General features: G+C 36.9%; 1 protein-coding gene across 1 annotated transcript in view; it reads right to left on the minus strand.

Moving 5' to 3' along the window:
* Positions 1-12,512, minus strand: part of LOC126824694 (uncharacterized) — a 46,540-nt gene extending 34,028 nt beyond the window's left edge. Inside the window, exon 1 of the mRNA XM_050554015.2 lies at positions 12,375-12,512. The gene's annotated coding sequence lies outside the window, so the exon portion shown is untranslated. The remainder of the gene's footprint in view (positions 1-12,374) is intronic.
* Between the last annotated feature and the right edge of the window lie 4,833 nt (positions 12,513-17,345).

Raw genomic sequence — 17,345 nt, forward strand, 5'->3', positions numbered from 1 at the left:
CAACCTGTGAAATTATCATATCGGACGACAATGTCGGGTGAATCCGATGAAATTTTCGGATGAAATTCAGAATTCCCATTGCAGGATTCCGAATTCCGGCCCACACCCAGCACACTTGGCCCAGAAAGTCTATTATACCAGCCCATTCCAGACTCCAGTGATGGTGTGGCGGCACGTTAAAGCCACCGGCCACATACAACATGATCACCATCGCTCCATGGCCGGTCCAATACCCACCCCCCATATAATGTTCAGATGTTCATGTTCAGCAGAAAAAGTTTTTTAAACGAATTGAACAAAATTATTTTTTTCATTTTTTGTCCGAACGGCCCTTCGGGTGATCGCCCGATGGCCAATCCGCCCCTGCTTTACACTGACAATAAATGCCATTCAGATGATTCCTTTTTCAAAATTTTCTTTCATTCTTTGATTTATCTAAGAATAATGAACCCTCATCAATTTCCTTGACAAGGTTTAAATGTAGGTCTAATAATGTTTTAAAAACATTCATATACAACTTCCGTATTGTTCACAGAAAAATGTACGATTTTATTATAAATCTGAAAGAGTGTTTTGGGACAGAGCACTTCAAAACTAAGTATTTAAATATTTTAAGAAATTCTTTACCTCATGAATTCAGCAATTAGTAATTGAGAAATTTTTGGACAAATACTTTTAGACAATATCATTGTGTACCACATTACACATAGTTTGTTTATAAGAATAAATAATAAGTTTAAGTTTTATCATTCAAGTATTATTAATGAATCAATACATCGTGGGGGCTGAAAATAAAACTGTGGTGCCAAGTTTGTCTGAATGATGTGTATGTATGAGTATGGTGGAATATTACACTCCTACTACTGAACTCGAATGACTACCAACGAGAAACCAATACAGAGAAGAAATATTGTCTAACCTTTACATGAACATGTTTGGAAGCTGGTAAATAAAGATTAAGCCCTGACTTTTATCATCTGATCAATACATTGTCTCTGATATCCTTTATCTTGAATCAGACACTAAAATACAGCAGATAAGCCAAGCTTTTCTATGAATAGAAAAGTTTCATCTGACATAAACACGTCTGGCAATGTGAGGAATCAGAACTGTCCAGTTACCGATTGGCACTGGACAATGACACCATCAATACTACATAATCAAGGTCATGGTCAAGAATTTCTTATATAACCACATTCAGCTCTGCAACTACAGTGTATTTCATATCTTTATCACCTAATGATAGTATTCTTTAGAAATCTAAGACATATATATATGGTATCTTATCGAATCGCCATTCATGGGTGTAGAAGTAGGTATAACTTTGTGGTTGTCTATAATTATTAACAAATAATATCAACTGAATAAGCAAAAGTATATGAAATATTTTTCGAAAATGCAATAAGTGACGGAATGTCACACTAGATTGTTTGAAAGCCACTGGTGTCATGTCAGTTTTATATGTAATCTATGATCAAATACCGGTAATTATTTTTATGAATGCGGGGAGGGAATGAAATGAAATGAAATGGGGTTTAACGTCCTACTGTTCTGCTCCTAAACTGGGCTAATGAAGATGGGCATACGCCATACAGTGTGCTATGAGGGAAATTTTGCCGGGGCAGCAGCACTATGGCCTACTCTTATATTGAATTCCAACTGCTAAGGGATCTTTTACGTGCACACCAAAATGTACACGGGACCTTGGTTTTTCGTCCCATCCGAACGACTAGACAGCATGCTGTCCTTGTCAGGCCCTCCGTCCTGCATCACTGACAAGGGGAAACCACGCTGGAAAATCTGAATAAACTTTCTCGGCCAATGCAGGGATCGAACACCCAACCTCCAGGCTAGCGAGCCAGCAGCTTACCCACTTAGCCACGTGATCCCCATGAGGGGAGGGATGGATTTAACTTGATGTAAAATTGATTTCTCCCTACAATCCAGCCTGCAACACCACACATTGTGTGCAAGAAGAGTACAATGTATCGTACATGTGACCAATTATAATACTGTTGTATAAAACTATTACATATTTTGGTATTTACAGCAGTCACCTATAAAACCGAAAGCTAAAATGGCTGTTTCTTCTTTTTGTCCAGCTCTAATGAGGAAAATGGCGCTGGGCTGATTTCCCCAACTTTATTCTTAAATAATGCTAGGTTCCCACTGCTGTGCGTTTCGTTACGATAGGATTGATCCTATTGAGTTTATGATCTGGTATGTGCAGATATGTTTTGATATGATCAACATGATTGCTATGACTAACCTCAATATATGATAAGACCTGATAGGATCACCACGACTACACCACGATCACGATTTCAATCGTAGCGGGAGTCGTGATAGTGGAAACCTAGCATAAATAGATGACATTCTACCTCAATCAGAAGCCAAGTTATTTTTTTTCAAAAAGTTTTGACAGTCCTGACACATGGATGAACCCATTTTAATAGTCCCCGTTTTCTTTGCAAACTGTAGTCTGTAGAGTTTACTCAAGAAAAAGTTGGTATGGACAAACATAGGTAACAACAATATACTTTCACATAGTATTGGAAAATGTCTAAGCAAATGGTGTTTATCACATTTGGAATAGAGCTCTTTATATCCCCATTGAAGATTCCACTTCATAAGAATATTATAGGAATGCTTAAATTAATTTAATTTATAATTTGCTTGAATAAATTCAGATAATTGATTACAACCCCGCTAGACTGAATTATTCCTTTTACATGGCTTCTGATAGCTATATTTTGACTGATATTGTTGATCTGGACTATTGTCAGAAGAACTAGTTTCTCTCTATTGGCACTTTCCCACACCCCACAGCCCTTTCCTCTAGGTCTATCTGGCATTAAGTTAACCAGTATTCCTAAAATATTTGCTTTGTCATAAATCAGGCTTAACTTAAGTATGTATTTGATTATAGTTTACATGTCTAGTTGCATGTACCTGTACTTATTGACTCTCATAAAAATACCGTATGTAAAAGGTCATCTTTCTTCTGCTGTATGTAAAATGTACATTCAGTTAAAAAATATAAATTTTATAATAACAATAAACAACCTAATCCAAAACCTAAAAAAAACATTTCCTTTGGGGATGAGTAGGTCACACATCATTATTCACACCCCAAAAATTAATGGAGTTTTTTTGTCAACCATAACTTAGCCAGCTATATGCCCTAGGTTGAACATTATGCATACAGCCACGCAGCTGCGAGGTTTAAATCTCATCATTAAATTACCATTGGTTATGCACTATTGAATTTAGATATATTTTGGAATCAATACTAACATAATGATTATTATACTGTCCGTGTAAGCATACTGCATATTCACTATATGTATAATTTAGATAGTGTTAATAGTTGACACATACTGGTACATAGCTAGAACTACTCTGTAGAAAATTCTGATTAGAAGTTTCAGGTGAGAAATGCTGCAGATTGCAGACAACCATTTTTGTAATATACAATGTGTTTCAGAGCCTAATGGCTAGATTATTGGAAATGGAAACCAATTCTCAAAAAATTTGTTGTGGGTGAGGACAACACCCTGCCTTCATACTTCTGACGCTTTTAGCAAATATACTTTGCCGAAGGTAGCTAGATTGCACCTTCTGTGTTCAGTGTGAAGTTGTGAACCACACCTTATAAATATCAAGATTTGCCATGAAAGTGTTCAAGAAAAAATAAGATATACCCCATGTCTTGTGGTCAGTGCTTTCTGCTAAATGGAGGGATGGTTTATTATCAATTTATCAAAAATAACTCATAGGCTATATATACCAACAGCTAATAAATGTACATTCAGTAAATCATGTTCCATGATAATGAAAAATAATAAAAGTAAAAACGCAGATTACCACAACAACCACTGCAATAATTTAAACAGATATACTCAGCTTGACAATCAATGACATTCAACCTTTTGGTCAACTGTTGTGGTAACATATGGTTTAACAATAAAGTGTAGGATAAATAAGCTGTTTATTTAATCAAAATGTCATAAATACTCACATCAAATTTTGAAAATAGTTATGGAATATGTAAATGATAATTTCTAATGCTTACCGAAGATTGTTAAAAAATCCATGGGGTTAGTTTTAAGCAAAGCCACTGGTAAACAATTTGTACTTGTCTCAAACCACCAATCAGTTCTTCTAGTTTTATTGATTTAGAGTTTCGTTAGACAGGTGGAAATCAATATACAGAATAGAGAAATTTTAAATAACTATATACACATATTTACTGTATGAAAGGCAAGAGTTTTGCTAGAAATGGAACTGGGGATGAGGGCGAGGGAGAGAAACGAAGACAGAGAGATTTTCAGTAAACTGTGGAGTATGTAATTGGATTAGACAAAAGATTTTGTGAATAGATCAATGAAAAAAACCCAGCGGCTGTCAGACAGGATATGCCCACATTTTACAAGAGATGGATAGAGAACAAGCTAAAAACAAACGTGATTTTTTGTACAATCAGGGGCAATAATTCAGAAAGTTATGGCCTGAAATGTGCAAATATCAAAAAGGACTGAGATCTTTGGGATATAAAGATATGTTTTAAGTTTCATCAAAATCAGATAAAAATTATGACCTCTAGAGGGTCCACAACCTTCGTATTACACACTTCTACACAATTTGCGTACAAAGAGCGACATTTTGTTGGGCAGTTTCATTTCAATTTTCCTGAAATTCGAATTCAACCTTCATTATGGTGGAATGGTGATGTATTTAAACGTTTTTTTTAAATCGGAAAAAAATTGTGACCTCTAGAGAATCCGCAAGCTCAAAACGCGATTTTTCGTACAATCAAGGGCCATAATTCAGGAATTTACGATCCGATATGCGCGAATATCGAAAGGAACCAAGATCTTTGGGTTATAAACATGCATTTCAAGTTTCATCAAAATCAGATCAAAATTGTGACCTCTAGGAGGTCCACAATCTTGATATACCAGAAGTTTACACTATTTGCGTACGAGGGGCGGCCATTTTGTCCGGCAGTTATAGCCCGATTTTCAAGAAATTCGAAGTCATCAAACAATATGGTGTAACGGTGATATATTTGAACGTTTTTTAAAATCAGATAATTAAGCAATTTTGTATAGCTTGCAAACTACAATATTGTTAAAGTTCAATCTCTAAACTGAATATCAGTTCACAAATGAAATCAACGAATAAAATGAGGTTTAATATCCTACTTTTCTGCACCAACCTTGATAAATGGTTCATTCTGTTTAATGTAGTATTTATATAAATTCAAAGTTTTGTAACATTCAACATGCCTTTCAGTTGATATAAATACAATAAATGGGATACACATGTAATTAATACAGACATAAACTAAAAAGGCTAAAATTTATGTAAAACTATATCATTGGCTTTGTATCAATTAACATATAATTGGTCATTTTTGTTCATAGGCAGCTTTGACTAAAAGATATGACTGTTTTGGGCCGTTTTGGTTCAAGGCCATTTTATCTATAGCCCATGTAAGCAAGCCAGTCTTACTTAAAATCTTTAGATGGAATATAAATCTCATAGAAAATCCAATTCCGGCAATTGTCTACAGTTGATATTTTGATTGTGTTTTTGTAATTAAAAGTTTAACATTCAATCTGAATACATTTCAGCGTGGATTTAACGATAACAAAATGATAGTTATTGTCTGAAAAATGCTTAAGTTGATCAGTCGCTTTAAGATATTCAGAATATGCAATAAGAAAATGCACAAATAATTAGAAGACAAAGTTTGTGCAACCAATCGTGGGACATTTTATCTCTATTATTGTAAAGACTAAGGCACAAAAATAACAAGATAAGCCTGTCAAGAAAAGGGATAATAATATTAAACATATAGTTTTAGCTCTACTAGTAACAATGGCACAGGAATCGGGTGAGGAATTGAACAATTGTCTGCTAAGATCGTCAATTTAGTCCAGAAACTATACTCAGCCAAATTAAAAACTTGACACTGATGAATTTCAACAAATTTTTTTTTCTGGTAAGTCAAATACGATAGTAAGTAGTAAGAAGCCTTTAATTTCATAAAATTGTAAAGTCACGTGGATCACGTGACTTTTGGGCATATAAAGATGAAAAACCTGAAAAACACGTGCAAACACAAACTCGTGTGGTCAATCGATGCAAGTTTGCTTAAACTGAACATGCACACGTAACTTGAACTGGAAAAACAAATTAAAATTGTTATTTTCATCTTTGTTAGAAAATGCCGTTCCTTTCAAATGTAGAACGTCTACGTGCTATAGGTAGGCTCTATGCTGGTCAGTCTGTGGTCACTGTTGCAAGAGCCTTTAATTGTTCACGCCAGACAATAATTAATCTTAGAATGAGAGTGCTTCAAACTGGAACTATTGCCGACCGCCCAAGGGCGGGAGCGCAACGTGTGACGTCACTCCAGGAAGATCAAGCAATACGATTACGTCATCTTAGAAACAGATTTGTCACTGCAACCTCCACAAGTAGAGAGATGTTTGGTGGAAGGGTAACTGCACAAACTGTTCGAAATCGCTTGCAGGCTGCTGGTCTTCGAGCTCGGAGGGCCTATAATGGACCAATATTGACACCTCTTCATCGCCGTAACCGACTTGTGGAATTCGGTTGTCTTTAGTGACGAATCTCGATTCACTTTGAGATTTGCCGATGGCAGGGTCCGAGTGTACCGCAGACAAGGTGAACGTTACGCTCAAGTATGCGTCAGAGAAGTTGACTGATTTGGTGGCAGCGTCATGGTTTGGGGTTCTTTTTGTGCACATGGACGTTCTCCTCTTGTTGTTGTCCAAGGGAACTTAAATGCTTCCAGTACAGGGATCAGATTTTGCAACCTGTTCTTCTTCCGCTTATGCAGAGACATGGGCCTGGACTAACGTTTCAACAAGACAATGCTCGACCCCATACAGCAATTGTTTCCCAGAATTTTTTAAGAAATGCTGGTGTCCAAGTCCTGGATTGGCCGTCGCTTAGCCCCGACCTTAATCCTATTGAACACATCTGGGACGAACTGGGTCGACGTGTTCATCAGCAGGACCTTCAACATGCTCTTGCTGAGCAGAGGCGACATCTTCCTCGGGTAGTGTTTACTAATGTTCTGAAATCCATGAGAAGACGTTGTGTGGCAGTACGAGACGCTAGAGGAGGCCACAACCGTTACTAAACACTTTATTCCGATGGTTCTCCAAGTCTGTGAATTTCATTTTGGGGGATACTGTGACATCACGAACGTTATCAATGTCAAGGACTTTCGGCGAGACGTATTCTTGCTTTCTGTTGATGTCAAGGTCGTCTGTGCACAACATAACACTAAAATAGTTGCCTTAAACCAAATATTAAAAATCTAGTCCCAAAAATCCTGAGTGTCAAGTTTTTAATTTGGCTGAGTATATATATGATGAAATACTGTCAATGGTCACAGAGATGTCTATAACGGTAAATCACTAGGTTATGAATGGAATGGGTTATGAAAACAACAATGGAAGTGCCTCTATGAATCCAGTGAACATAAACACAAAAGCTAACAAGCCAACAGTGAGGCTGATGTCCCCCGCCGAAATAGGAAAATAATTAGAGGACACATATAAATTTATCACAAATAAGCGGAACGGACAGACAGACAAACAGACAGACGGACGAACCCATTTTAATAGTTCCCTGCTTTCTTCGAAAGGCGGGGGACAATCAAAGTAGGAGAGTTATTGTTTTCCAAAGTCTCGACCAATCAAATTGCGTATCGCTCTGCTTACCCTGAGCAGAAAATGCTCATTATCAAACTTAGTCAAGGTATTACTGTAATGAAACTATACACCAAGTTTCATCAATCTCACTTAATTAGAACTAAAGTTATCGTGTCCCAAAGCATCAACCAATCAAATTGCTTATCTCTGCTTACCCTAAGCGGAAAATGCTCATCTTCGAACTCCATCAAGGCATTGACCTAATCAACACATACACCAAGTTTGAACATTCTAGCTCAATTAGGAAGAGAGTTATCGTGCCCCAAAGTATCAACCAATCAAATTGCTTATCTCTGCTTACCCTAAGCGGAAAATGCTCATCTTCGAACTCCATCAAGGCATTGACCTAATAAACACATACACCAAGTTTGAACATTCTAGCTCAATTAAAAGTTATCGTGTCCCAAAGCATCAACCGATCAAATTGCTTATCTCTGCTTACCCTAAGCGGAAAATGCTCATCTTCGAACTCCATCAAGGCATTGACCTAATCAACACATACACCAAGTTTGAACATTCTAGCCCAATTAGGAAGAGAGTTATCGTGTCCCAAAGCATCAACCAATCAAATTGCTTATCTCTGCTTACCCTAAGCGGAAAATGCTCATCATCGAACTCCATCAAGGCATTGACCTAATAAACACATACACCAAGTTTGAACATTCTAGCTCAATTAGGAAGAAAGTTATTGTGTCCCAAAAAGTGTGACGGACAGACAGACGGACGGACAGACAGACGGACGAACCCATTTTAATAGTCCCCTGCTTTCTTCGAAAGGCGGGGGACAAAAAGACTTGCATTATGTAGATATGTTACACACTTATCTCATTCATACTCATCAATAAAAGAGTATCCAATACATTGCCTAGATATTAACCCAGGGATGTAGATAGGAATGGTTCCAATAACAATAATCCTTTGACTCCAGTCACAGTAGTTTTGGATGAAAGAACAAGATCCAAATGAGGGCACAAAAAACATGCAATGTTTGACAATGGTTGAGCATTATGACTATTTTAAAGCAGTTAAAACTGCCTTGAAACCAAGCATTTTTTCCATTTGAGAGAGGGTGCAAAAACTCTAAACCATGGCGCAAAGCAAGTCAGTGTGTTCCCTTCACTTAAACATACATTATGCAAGAGCTAAATCTTATTATTGCAAGTCTTTATTTAGGCTTCAGATGTCACAGAAATTATAAATTAGATCTTAATTTACACAAGCACAAAATCAACTCTGTAGACCCACGGATGGCTTGGATTTAAACAGGATTTCATTGATTAATTAAATTTTTAAATGACATCGAAAGCAGAGATTAACCGTTACGTTGACATCATACTCCTGGAAATTTTAGATCCAGGCTAAATGATAGAGCGTACGAAGCAAGGCCCCTGTTGAGCGAGGCCGCATGTCAGTCAATTTGATTGAAAGTTCGATATATACGGCCTTGATATTATGTTTAGTTGTGGTTAAAATGAGAGTTTGGATGTCGGTATTATACGCTCTTTTGTCACTTCATTTACAGAAAAATTATGGAAATTGATAAACATCGCAGCTAACATCACCCCAGTTGAATTGCAGCTCCATTGGATCACTGTTTCCTATTTGTCTGCTTCGGGAGTTATGTAGGCCTACCAGTTACAGTACAAGAGTACTAGAAGTCGGCTATAATTATGCCTCATTGATTTGGTCCATTCCTTTCAAACTTTTGCTTCTTATTTATATATTAAAAGTCTTATTTTTAATTTGTAGTAAAAATAAATGTGATACGAATTGAATTGCAACCCCGTCTCAAACCGAATAGGCTAACGGTACCACAGCTATTGAAAACGTTAATTGATAATCAAGATTATGTAGGTGGAGTTAACGCCTTTCAATCAAACGATCTGCCATTCTTGTAGACGGTGAAGAGAGAGTTGACTCCTATTTCTAGTCAAAAATTACAATGGTGATACCTTTGTTCAGAATAAAGTAATCTGACTGAAATTTTCAATGTATTCTTCTTTCATCATCTATTTTTGAACTGTTATAGCAAGAATGGTGAACTCTCTTTTAAAATCTCCCATAATGTATCTTTAACCCCTGCTTTGAGCAAATTTTGTAATCATTTGATTACAAAAATGGTACAGGCCTGAAACTCCCTTAATTTCCAATTAACATGGCCCCAAAAGTTACTACACATAGCTTAACATAGAATTAACTAATGCACAGCACACTGAAATAAAAGTTAACCCTTATCATGCAATTCTATGATTTTGAAAAAATCTAACAACTACTCAAGATTTTACATGGGTAAAACCATGGCCATTTGAATACATAAAACGTGCCACTTCAAAATTGTAAAATGCATTACCACAAAGAGAAACTGCTCGGTGACTATTTTAATGGTTCATACTTCAATGTTTTTGATAAAAGCATTTACTTCACATGACATAGATAAAAATCAGTTAACAAAACCTAAACTACAAATGTCACTTGAAACTAAATTTAACTCTCTGCTAACATAATGCATGTTCTCCACCTGATGATAATTTTACTAATCATCACAAATTTAGAACTTATACACTCGTTAAAACCTCAATCTCTAACCCTCCAGTGGTTCTCGATCTTTTTTTGCCAACAGCACACCTTGGAACATATGAAAAATTACCTGCACACCTGGATAAATATACATATCAAAAATATTCGAATTTTGCAAAATAAAAACAAGGTAAGGCAGACGGAATACAACCGTAGACATAGGCTAGTCATAGACACATAGAATGATTCAAACTAAATAAAGAAAAACACAGCTATGAACTTATCAGTAGACACCAGTAAATACTTAATTGGGATCACATGGTTTTTCACATTTTTTTAGTGTGCCGTTCAAAATTTCACGGCACACTTAGGAAGATCTTGTGACACACCTGCGTGCCGCGGCACTGGTTAAGAATCACTGCTCCAAACTATCTCCTCTCTGTGGCTAACAAACTCCTCAAAAGTGCCATGTCATCTCTCCGACTGAGCTCACATCATCTGGAGATAGAAAGAAGGTAGGACAAAAATATACCTGTTCCACAAAGGTTATGTAACCAGTGTACCCTTTCTGTCGTCGGAGATAAAAAACACATCCTACTTGAATGAACTGAGTACGTAAATCTTCAGAAGCAATTGTCTATCCAATTCTCTCCAAAAATGATCTACAGTTCTCTTTCTTCAATCTATTTAACCCTAAGATGTATATTTCACAAAATCTGCCGTTTTGTGCAGGGATGTTTTCCTAAATTAATAAAAAGAAGGTAGGTCCTGTACTCCTGTTCAATGAATAAATAGTGTGAGTGCAGTATGCACGCACGCCACATCAGTGTTTCAGGGAGTCCTCCCCCAGAAAATTTGGAAAAATCAATGTCATCTGTTGGATTCTGATGTATATTTTGGGTAAAAAAAAAATCATGTTTGCTATCTTGAGAAAAATCCTCTTCATTAGTGGTAGGCTTTCTGTCCATTACAGTGCAGTACGAAATCAAAACTGACAGATTTTTGTCAAAAACTTTGATTTTGAAAGTGAAAGTAATTAGCAGATGATTAGATACCAATCCAACAATCCACTGAATACCTGTCCACTGACTGGAATGGGTTACCAGTCGGAGCAAATTAAGGCAGATCACCCACCACACAAGGTTGATGAAGTCCGTTCTATCTCCGCTGTGATAAAAAAAAGACCTGAACACTCAAGAATGGGGAAGCACGATGGAGCATTATTATTACAAATTATAAATGACATGAACCCTACCCTGTTGTGGGAGAAAAAAATAACTACATAGGCCGGGCCTACCCTCCAAAACACCCCTGGTTTTGTGTGTTCTGCTCTAAATTCAAGAGATCTGACAGGATTTTTTTCTTATGTATACATGTATTTATAGAGCCCTAAATATATTTGAATATTGTAATACTTTCTATTCGTATGTATTCTAGTCATGTTTGTTTTCTTTCTTTTTGTTGTGAGTCTATATATATATATATACTTTATTTGAGGTAAATTACAATGTAGGATCGTATTCTATTGCATTAGGTATTGTGTTCCATTTAGGTCAGTGGGCAGATTTATTTGATGATAAGCAGCTCAAAATCATCAAGAAGTGCAGTATCAGGACCTGCGTTTCACTGATTATTTCCAAGCATGTCGACAAAATGATCCGTTGACATTTCACCAAATGATATTTAACGGTTTTGAAAATGAAATCGAATGGGGTTTAAAGTCCTCTGTACAGACTTTGTTGTTTTGAACCATGGTTATTGTTATTTATTGTATGATACATTATATTTCTGGTTCAATTATATTATATACTATATACCTATTCAATGGGTTATAATGGACCATGTTTTATTCCTAACATAAATAGGTTTTGTGATGTTTATTTAAGAAATGCATATAATGTTTGTTGCTGGATCTTCTACTCTTTATAACCTAATAATTATGAGTAAACGGTTCCTGGCTGAACGTGAAAGGGATAATTTCCGGTTTGTAGTTTTTTCAAAAAGAAATCAAGGAATCTCCCTCATATTCAGTTTCATTATTTCGTGTATAGTTAGTACTAGTTACATCGTTTAAAATACAATTAATTATCATATACATACCAGATAGTTTGTTACACATGTTATCGTTTTGTTCAATGTATTTTCTGTTAAAGACTGCATGATTCAATGCTGAGGTTTTAAATAACCCACGTCTGAAATATCCCCCTGGGTAATCGGGACGCTTCGGTTCCGCGTCTGCTTTGTAATGGACTTTGCTCACTAAATGATCATGTCTAGTGGAACTGCTCCAATTAATTATTTAAAAGGAATCTAAAATCCAACAAAATATCCCAGTGGTATAACACGATTTGAAAGATATGTCTGTCTGTCTGTCCATCCAACTAAATCTTAAAGCGGGTTGGTTATTGGTTGACAAAAAAATGCCTTTGTTTACATGCCGGCTGAAAGGTGAAATGACGCCATATAATAATGCATCTGTCGTTACAATCCAGCCGAGTTGACCAGACTCCAATAAAAATGACTCATCATGACATAAGGGAGTTTTGTCTTGGTTTATTATTCTAATTGACTAAGTACAACACATATTTCAAACCTGTTTTAATCAAATAATACAGTATTATTAACAGGCTGTTATGTTGTACTTTAATGCACATTGTATAAATAGATAACTGGACCAAAGTTATCGATCCCTGATATAATAAATAATATTCCCAGTTAATATTTTATGAAAATGTCATTTTATAAATTAATACGTATTAAATTATAATTGCATGTAATATTATTCTTGTTTTCATTCAATAAAGTGATATAAACTTTAAGTTACCACTCAGCTAGAGGACTAGTATATAGTCCAGTAGCTTAGGTAGATATTTTCATAGAATCGTTCACTTTTTGACAAAATCATGACAATTGGCATGTAGTTTTTGATGTTCACTTTCGAATAAAAGCGGGACAAAAGCGATCTGACCCCATTTTCGGTCGCCATTTTGGATTCAAAATGGCCGCCGCTTCCGAAATATGAGATTTTGGCTTCATAATACGATAGAAACCTGATCTAAGTGTCGAAATCTATGTTTTAGCACCCACTGAATTCACCGGAAGTGCTTCCATTATCAGGTTGCCATGTTTAGTTACCGAAAACACACATCTTTGAATTTCATGCTCCGAGCTTCCGGGAATTGCCACGCATCACTAGAAAACGTCTGAAATCGACATTCACGCAGTTTTCGTATTAAACTCATTATAATATTAACGATAATAAACTATTTCTAGATTACTGGTAGCCACCTTTTAAAACTTGAATAAACGGGGCAAATAAAATTGAACGGGAGTGTCAACTAACTTGAAAATTCACCCACCATACCATGTTCATTCTTTTATTGGTCACGTTCGATAACAAGTTCCATCGCTGGTCAGGGCCTAAAATAACGTGCCTTGGAGCACGAAATGAAAAATCCGTGCTTCGAAAATAAGAAAACCGTGCTCTGAAAGAAATGGCGTAAGGCTCCGAAAAAGTTTAAGCCCTAGGTAGCAATGCCTCCTGACCCCTAATGTGGTGGTCAGTTGCGAAGGTCAGATCAGATCTGTTGGCGCCCGATCGACTCCGCTGCGTCCTTGACCGTCATTTCACTTTCACTTTATTTTTGACATAATTTTCACTAATTTTCGGTAGTATCTGTGATCTTAAGTATTAAAATAAGGATGGGAAACCGGAGCTTAATCCACCGGACACAGAATCCGTGCTACAAGAATTTAATCTTATTTTAGGCCTTGTCGCTGATACAAAGTACAGTACATAATAATAAAGCTGCCATGCATTTATAAGGTGATTTGCTGACTTTCTTGCAACCACCTGATGATTTCTTTACAATGTTTGGATGCCTCGTGTAGAGATGACCAGTAAGGTATAGATAGACCATTTGTATCAATTGTCCATCCCCAGTTACTCTGATTTGAATGTTTTTGCTGCTGTACTAAAGCTTGAGTCAAGACATCTTCTTGATACACTTTAAGAATGTTCAATAAGCGCATTCGTCATATAGTGGTATTGGATTAAGAAAACAACGTGGGATACCTGACAATAAGCCAAGACATTACTGACGTATTCCTCAAACTGTTTCAAATACCGCCACCAAGTCTACCAGGGCAGCTACGTAAATTACAAAGATCTGCAATACTCATGTATGACAAACGAGCAAACTCTCAGAAGTGAACAAAGTAAGAAAAACTATAGTTTGCTAAAGGACGATAAATCGAGAGAATCCCATCCACTGAATAAGCCTATATGCCCAATAAAAGATTGAATATGGTGGGTGAATTTTCAAGTTAGTTGATCCTTCCATTCAATTTTATTTGCTCCGTTTATTCAAGTTTTACAAACTCATCAAGTTAACTAGTAATCTATAAATCGTTAATATTATAGAGAGTTTAATTCGAAAACCGCGTGAATGTCGATTTCAGCCGTTTTCTAGAGAGCATGAAAGTCGGATATGCGCGTTTTCGGTAACTAATCTTGAAATTATAATGAAAGCACTTCTGGTGAAATTAGTGGGTGTTAAAGCATATATTTTGTCACTATAAAGTTTCTATCGTATTGGGAAGCCCAAATCCCATATTTCGGAAGCGGCCATTTTGAATCCAAAATCGGGGTCGAAAATGGGGGTCAGATCGCGTGTGTCCCGCTCTTATTCGTAAGAGAACATCAAACACTACCTATTTGCCAATTTTCATGCTTTTGTCAAAGTGAACGGTATTTTACTTAAGCGATCTGATTTAAATTAAAAGAAGATGAGGACGTGACAACATATGAATTTGTTTAAAAGAGATAGATAGATGGACTATATGAAAAATAAATCTTTATAAAATGAATTTTAGAACTGGGCATCTCATAGTCGTTTTCTGGTAGCCATGGGAAATTTAATTTCCCGCGTTCCATATGGATAGTAATAAAGATAGGATTTAGAGAATTTTCATATTGGGGCGGAAGGCTTTCAGCCCAACGAAAATTTTGGGAAAAGATAGAGCTGGTCTATGGGAAATTGATAGTGGTATGCAGGCAAGCCACCATTAAATTTCACTATCTCGGTACAGACACCATTAAATTTCACTATCTCGAATTTGTAGCAATTCTCTCCGTCTCTTTTCTCCCCTTTTGCATGTCCATTTTTGTTGATTTTTTGATCTAGAATGGACAAAGAGGGTTTGAATTAACATTTTCTGCCAAGTATTGGTAAATATTCATGATTTTGAGGCGGAAGGATAAAGGGGTTATCAGGTTGGCTACGGTGATATGTACGGCAATGAGTTACATGTTTTTAGTATGCTTCTTCAAGTTTGTGCATCTCAAAATTTTGGTGGTCAACCTCATACAAATTTTAGTGCAAAGCCATGACCATTTGTTCCTCCGTAGTGAAAAGCATTCAGCCCAAAGAAAATTTGGGAAAAGTTGGAGGTGGGCAAAGAGGCCAGAATTAACGTTAAGTCAATGGGGAAATTAATGGTGGTCTGCCTCCGTACCGTATTTGGGGTTACGTCCCTTTACGCATATTCAACGCAAAACAAGTTCCACTTCTCAAAGCATGCCGTGTGGTTTCACAACTACCGAATCACTGATGGGGCCAGTTTAAAATAAAAGAAAGGTTGCCAGGCAACGAAACATACGCCAACAGCAGCTAAATCGTCCGTGCAGTCAACAAGAGTTGTCGCATATTTTTACTTTTTTCGGTAATAAACCTTATAAAACACTTAAATCTGATTGGAGAGAGAGAGAGAGAGAGAGAAATGGGGTTTAACGTCCACTCGACACAAACTAGGTCATTTCGGGACTAACACATGGTTCAATTTTATTTCAATAATTCGCTTGCACGTAGGGGTCTTTGGCGCTATTGCACTTTCGTACCTCTACCAGTTCCTGTGGTCGTAGGAACTTGAAATTATTAGAGGATGTTACGGGGGACTAACAATGACCACACACCAAATTTCAGCCGAATCGATCAATAACTTTTTATTTTACCGACCTTTTAATTTCTAACGAGAGAGAACTTTATCTGTTTGACGCCATTTGCTTTGTTTACTATTTAGACTCGAATAACAAGACACTAAGACGGAAACCGACACACTGCACTAGCTGCCTATCTCTGCAGTTCATAAAACTTAATATAATTTTCGTGTACTTTAATTTTTGCGCGAAGCCACCATGTTCTATAAAATACTATTTGGTGTTGATCAGTGGATTGGCCTTTAGGTGTGAATATTGCCGTGACCTTGATTTTGACCTTGAGTCTTAACTTCTCATCCATATCAGGGCCTTTGCGTTTATGATTGCCGTGGCCTTATTTCTTACTGTATTTTCAAAGTTAATGTTCGAGGTGAAAGCAGAGACGACGTCCTTCGGAAAAGATGATTGGGTCAAAGTCGTAGGTCAAGGTCATGTTACAGAAAACTAAACTCAAACTTTTCAAAGTCATTTTTGGGACATTTGACCTTGACTTACGACCTTGACCCCGTAACCATTTTCGAAGGCTATCACCATGGCTTGAATCATGGACGTTTACCTTGGTTCTGTCACACACTGCTCGGTCAGAAAAGGGTCAAACGGAGAGGGGCCCCGTGTCCGAAAGGAAGTCAATGGGCGTGGTCAATGTGAAAGGTCGTAGTGACCTCCACTAGTCACCGTTAACCATCCGTGACCTTGACCCTGACCTAGAGTCCGAACTTCCCATCCATCTCGGACCCTTTGCGTTTATGCGTGCCGTGACCTTATTTCATTTTTGGGACAGGGCCAGGGTAAACGTCGATGGTTCAAGCCAAGATGATGGGCTTTGAAAATGGTTACGGGTCAAGCTCGTAAGTCAAGGTCAAATGTCCCAAAACTGACCTTGAAAAGTTTGAGTTCAGTTTTCTATAACATGACCTTGACCTACGACTTTGACCCAATTATCTTTTCTGAAGGACGTTGTCTTTGATTTCACCTCAAGCATTAACTTTGATAATACAGTAAGAAATAGGGTCACGGCAAGCATAAACGAAAAGGGCCCGAGATTGATGGGAAGTTTGGACTCAAGGTCGAAG

The sequence above is a fragment of the Patella vulgata genome, chromosome 6 (genome assembly GCF_932274485.2).
Source record: "Patella vulgata chromosome 6, xgPatVulg1.2, whole genome shotgun sequence".
NCBI classification, from domain to species: domain Eukaryota; kingdom Metazoa; phylum Mollusca; class Gastropoda; family Patellidae; genus Patella; species Patella vulgata.